A 6594-nucleotide genomic window follows, 5' to 3' on the forward strand; every position below is an offset into this window, starting at 1 on the left:
TGGCATTTATCACACTTGTCCTCTACGTCCGGATACATCACAGAAAGTCTCGACTTGGACAGATGGACTCTGTTTAAAACTTTGAACTGTATAAGTCCAAGACGAGCACAAGAAGTGGTAGACTGTACCCTCCTTATAGCATGTTCCCAGCACTTCTCACTTATCTGTACTCCTAACTCCGTTTCCCACGCGTTCCTAATTTTGTTACTCGACTCACTACCCAGCGCCAGAATAAAATCATAAATCCTAGAAATCATTCCTCTCTGATGTGGATTGTTTGAAAACAAGCTTTCCCAAGCCTGTTCAGGAGGCGCAGAGGGGAAATCAGGAAAACATCTAGAAACGAAATTCCGAATTTGAAAATACCGAAAGAAATGCGTCACAGGGAGGTCATAAGTGGATGCCAGATTGGCAAAGCTATCAAACACACCATCGGCATACAGATCTCTAACTTGTTTAATACCCTTGTCATACCATACTGAAAATGTGGAGTCCAAACACGATGGAGGAAATAGATGGTTGTTGACTAAAGGACCCAAAGAGGATGCACATACAAATTTAAAGCGCCGTCTAAATTGATACCAAATCATAAGTGTCTTGAGGAGAACTAGATTATCAGTATATAGGAAGAGTTTTGTAGGTAAAGAGGAGTAAAGCAAAGCAGGTAAAGAGGATTCCCTACAAGAAGATATTTCCAAATTACACCAAGAAGATCCAGGAGATTTAACCCAGTAGCAAAGTTTATGAATGTGCGCAGCCCAGTAATAGAATTGAAAATTGGGTAATGCAAGTCCTCCACTAAGTCTACATTTCTGCAATAAAGATTTACTAACCCTTGGTGGCTTCCCTCCCCAAATAAATGTACTAATTATCTTATCCAATGAATCGAAGAATGATTTTGGCAGAGAAAGAGGCACTTGCTGGAACAAGAAAAGAAACTTTGGTAATATACTCATTTTGACGACATTGATCCTGCCAATTAGAGAAAGGGGTAAGTTACCCCAACTCTGAATGTTAGATTTAACCTTTGAGATAAGGGGAGTGAAGTTAGCTGATGAAAGATTAGATAAAGAACGTGTCACGTTGATACCTAGGTATTTAAAACCTGACTGACTAAATCGAAACGGTAAATCTGACTGTTGGAGAGAAAATGCTGCAGTATTGGCAGGAAAACAGTCGCTTTTATCCAAATTTAATTTATAACCAGAGACAACACCGAAGGACTCCAGAACACCCAAGACAGCTGGCATAGAGGCAATAGGATCGGTTACATACAATAACAAATCATCAGCATATAGCGACAATTTGTATTCTACACCGTATCGAACTATTCCTTTAAACAAGGGAGAAGATTTTAGTGCAATAGACAGCGGCTCGATAGCGACAGCAAAAAGCAGAGGGGATAAAGGACAGCCTTGACGACACCCTCGTCCGAGAGCAAAATAATCCGAATAAATATCGTTTGTCTGAACCCTGGCATTAAGGGATGAGTAAAGGAGGCTAATCCAAGAAATAAACTTATCCCCAAATCCCAACTTCCTCAAGACCACAAACAAATACTCCCACTCAACCCTATCAAATGCTTTTTCAGCATCTAATGAAATGACAATCTCAGGGAGCACAGACGAATGCTTTGAATAAATGATATTAAAGAGCGTAGGGTTATTAAAAAACAATTGACGTCCCTTTATAAAACCGTTCTGCTCTTCAGATATAATATAAAGGAGTATATTCTCTAAACGAGATGCCATTACTTTCGCCAACACCTTTACATCTGCATTAAGCAGAGACAGCGGTCTATAAGAACCGCAGGAGGATGGATCCTTACCCTCCTTAAGAAGCAAAGCTATCGTGGCTTTTGTCAATGTTGGAGGCAAAGATTCACATTCCAAAGATTCGTTGAACATAGCCAAAAGCAATGGAGCTAGTTTTCCAATAAACGTTTAAAAAAATTCAATTGGAAACCCACCCGGGCCAGGAGCTTTGTTAGATTGCATAGTTTTAACTGAAATTAAAATTTCTTCAAGAGAGAGTGGGGAGTCCAGTTGCATAGCAGTATTCGAATCAATAACAGGGTTACAAAGGTTTTGAAGAAATGCATTCACTTTAGTATTGTCTGTTGGAAATTCGGACTTATAAAGCGAAGAGTAAAACGATTTAAAAGTAACATAAATTTCCATGGGATCAGTAGTGACGATATTATACGTGTTTTTTATACTAGAGATGAGACGGGAAGTGGCCTGTCGCCGTAGCTGATGTGCCAGTAAATGACTCGGCTTGTCGCCATGTTCGTAATATGAACCACGAGTACATAACAACAAGCGTTCCGCCTCTTTAGTCGAAATAAGATTAAATTCTGCCTGTAAGTCGAGACGTTGTTTAAGAAGTTCTGGAGAGGGGTTCAATGCACATCTTTGATCGAGGTTACTGATCGCAGCTGTAAGTTCATTAAGCCTAGCAGTTTTTTTTTATTACAGCGAGCAAAATAAGAAATAATCTGCCCTCTGGTATAGGATTTAAGTGTCTCCCATAACAATGAATAAGAGGTGGAGTCATTCCGATTGAAGAAAAGAAAGTCATCAATAGAAGTAGAAATGAACTCACAGAATTCACTGTCTGCTAAAGGAGGAGAATTAAATCTCCAAGGCGGTGGGCTACGTTTATAAATAGAAAGATGAATATCTAATTGTGGAGGTGCACAATACCCAAATAGTCAGAAGAAACTACACAAGAATCAAGAGTGCTGTCTATAAAAAAATAATCAATCCGCGAAAAGGAATGATGCACCTGGGAAAAGAAAGAAAACTTTTTAAGAAAGGGTTTTACGGGATCTCCAGGGATCAACGAGACCATTCTGACACATAAAATCGGAAAATGTTTTAGACATTGCAGATTGATTCAGAGTACGGGGATTAGACCGATCTAAGTTTGGGTCAATTACACAGTTTAAATCTCCACCGAAAATCAACAGGTGAGTATTTAAGAAAGGGAGATTGCTCAACAATCTATTAGCAAATTCCACATCATCAAAGTTTGGAGCGTATACATTTACCAACAGCACCTGTCTTTGCATCAGAGTGCCAGCAACTATAATATATCTACCATTCGCGTCAGCGATAACGTTAGTGGACGAAAACTGTAACCTTTTGTCAATTAAAATAGCGACCCCTCTTGCTTTTGAATTAAAGTTCAAGTGGAAGACTTGACTCACCCAAGGGCAGTGTAACCTTTGATGATCTTTAATACGTAGGTGCGTCTCCTGTAAAAAATACCACATTGGAGTTTAAACGTTTCAAATGCTAAATGTAAAAACCTTAGATCTCTTGACGGGATTACCCATACATCTGACGTTCCAACTAATAAATCTTAAAGGCGTGCCTGTCCCAGCTATGCTGGGATCCATATTACTACTAACCATTTAAATAAAGTAAACCATAGGAATATAAATAGCCAATTAGAGCCAGGCGTGCTATATTTTAGAGGTGCCGGATCCACTTAAAAAGGTTCCGGAACACAGGCGCGCTATATTTTAAAGGTGCCGGATCCTGTTCAGCTCATATAATCACACATGAAAACATACATTCACGTGAAATATATGGGATTTTTATTCCATAAATGTACACAGCTGTGTGTTCATGGTTACACACACCTGCGAGAGTACACACACGAAACTTTAATTGTTCTGTTCACGAACAGGCTCAATCGTGTAAGTAACTAATTCACAGATTTGTCTGCAGCACGTTTGAGAGAAACACATCTGACTCCAGGCTAATTTCGAAGCATTTAAGAAGCATAAATTAGCTCCAGCTAATTTATGCTTCTTAAGCTTGTGTCAGTCTCTTTGTTGAAGTCCAACATTAATAACGTTTCCAGATCCTCCATCTTTCATTTCCTTCACAATTATTGATGATGATGTGGGGAAAAAATGATGATATGCAGAGCTCAGTGGATATAATTTGTGGGATAATTAGGCTGTGGCATTGTGTTTAAAAAAAAATAGCCAGATGTTTAGGATGACTAATAAGATACATGATAAGAGTCATGATGACGAGTCAATTGTTCTCTCAAGGTCAATATAGCAACAGCATAAGTTTCCTTCATCGTCACTGAAACAGATTTGTGAGTGTCATACATGTGTAATCCGCACGTGCGGACTGGACGTCTATGTGACTTGCTTTGACACGGTGAACAAATTCTAATTGGGATTTCACCCTTAGCAGGAAAAAATCCCAGGCCTGATCCAGTGAGAACAAAATGCTCCAACATAGCACTTGTTCGTGTCACTGGCTTATCACTGCTCATACAATTAGCATGCTGCTGGGGAAATCTAAGGCAAGCCATATCCCTGTGTGTGCATGATTCACGCATGGGGATGCAAATTTTTTCATGCCTTCTTCAAGGCTTTATCTCCGTACTGTGAGATTTCTCATAATTGCTGAATTCATTTCATTCGTCTGGACTTCATTTGTCAGCTTCGTTATTAGACACAAAGAGAGTCGGATTTTCTGACTTGAGAATCTGTGCCGAACCACTCTCCTTTCTTTGTGCTAATGTTACTGGAAGAGTGTATCATTCATAGTTTGATTGACTGCTTTGTTTTGTTCAGCCCACGCACCAAATGCTCAACTTTAATTGTTTCCCTCGCTGTTCTTCTTACAGATATCTTGCCTATGGTTCTGGACAAGTTGTAGAATTGTAGTCAGGTCTTGTACTTGGATCAGATTCTACTTCACGTGTAAAGTGCTTTGAATAAAAGCAGCCAAAAAAAGATTAATGAATGTAAATGAATGTGATTGTAAATCTGGAGTGTGGGAAGTTCGTTAGTGCTGCTTTATTGTGAAAAAGTCCACAACCACTAGGGGGCAGAAGAACAATTTTTGCAGATTGCTATGACAATTTTTTCAATTTAACAATTTTCCTAAACTCTTAAAACAGTTAGCACAACACCCGTCTGTGTAGGCTGTGCAATTAACACGTTTCTTGTTGCTTCGACACAAAGTGCATACAGTTAACACAAATTTAAAATGCTTGAACTTCATTTACACACAAGCTCAACCAAGACCAAAACAATGGATTTTTACTGCCAGATTTACAAATGCTTTCAAACTGTATGTCAGAACAGATAACATCCTGTTCTAGACCTAACTTGTAGGCTAAAGTCAAAGTGAACAGCTGTTCATATTGTGACTTGAAACACACATATATTCCCGGTATTTTATTCCATTGCTACTGAGAAACAGCTGATTGAAGTTATGGAAATAGATCAATCACAGCTGATTCCCATCTAGGAAACACACTCAGGTATTGAGGTTCTTTCAATCACATGACCATATAGTATACAGTAAAAGAGGACCTCTTTGGGCTGATCTTGTGTGGAAAAGGAACAATATAGAGCAACAAAAAGAAAGTTAGAAAAATGCCTACACAAGGGAGAGGAAGACGAGTAGCAGGACAAGGGAGAGGAAGACGAGTACCAGGTCGACGGAGAGGAAGACAAGTACCAGGTCGAGGGAGAGGAAGATGAGTAGCAGAAGGGAGAGGAAGACGAGTACCAGGTCGAGGGAGAGGAAGACGAGTAGCAGGACAAGGGAGAGGAAGACGAGTACCAGGTCGAGGGAGAGGAAGACGAGTAGCAGGACAAGGGAGAGGAAGACGAGTACCAGAAGGGAGAGGAAGACGAGTACCAGGTCGAGGGAGAGGAAGATGAGTTCCAGAACAAGGGGAGAGGAAGATGAGTACCAGGACAAGGGAGAGGAAGACGAGTACCAGGACAAGGGAGAGGAAGACGAGTACCACAACGGAGAGGAAGACGAGTACCAGGACAAGGGAGAGGAAGACGAGTACCAGGACAAGGGAGAGGAAGACGAGTACCACAACGGAGAGGAAGACGAGTACCAGGACAAGGGAGAGGAAGACGAGTACCAGGACAACGGAGAGGAAGACGAGTAGCAGGACAAGGGAGAGGAAGACGAGTACCAGAAGGGAGAGGAACATGAGTAGCTGGACAAGGGAGAGGAAGACGAGTAGCAGGACAAGGGAGAGGAAGATGAGTAGCGGGACAAGGGAGAGTAAGACGAGTAGCAGGACGAGGGAGAGGAAGACGAGTACCAGGACGAGGGAGAGGAAGACGAGTACCAGGACGAGGGAGAGGAAGACGAGTACCAGGACGAGGTAGAGGAAGACGAGTACCAGGACAAGGGAGAGGAAGACGAGTACCAGGACGGGGGAGAGGAAGACGAGTACCAGGACGAGGTAGAGGAAGACGAGTACCAGGACGAGGGAGAGGAAGACGAGTACCAGGAGGAGGGAGAGGAAGACGAGTACCAGGTCGAGGGAGAGGAAGACAAGTAGCAGGACAAGGGAGATGAGTGGGACAAGTGCAAGGGTGATGAATGCCTGGACAGGAACAACGTAGAGAGAGAGTAGTTAGAATGTGTTTTGGTGCTCAGAGAAAGGCCTGATGAAATAAGACCATGTCATAAACCACGGGCTATCATACAGTGAGGCTGGTGAATAAGTATAACCAAATCCCAGCCGGGACACAGTGACATCCATTGTCCGGATTTTTCAAGAACCCTTCAGGTAGGATATTGT

Source organism: Ictalurus punctatus, chromosome 2, assembly GCF_001660625.3.
Source record: "Ictalurus punctatus breed USDA103 chromosome 2, Coco_2.0, whole genome shotgun sequence".
NCBI classification, from domain to species: Eukaryota; Metazoa; Chordata; class Actinopteri; order Siluriformes; family Ictaluridae; genus Ictalurus; species Ictalurus punctatus.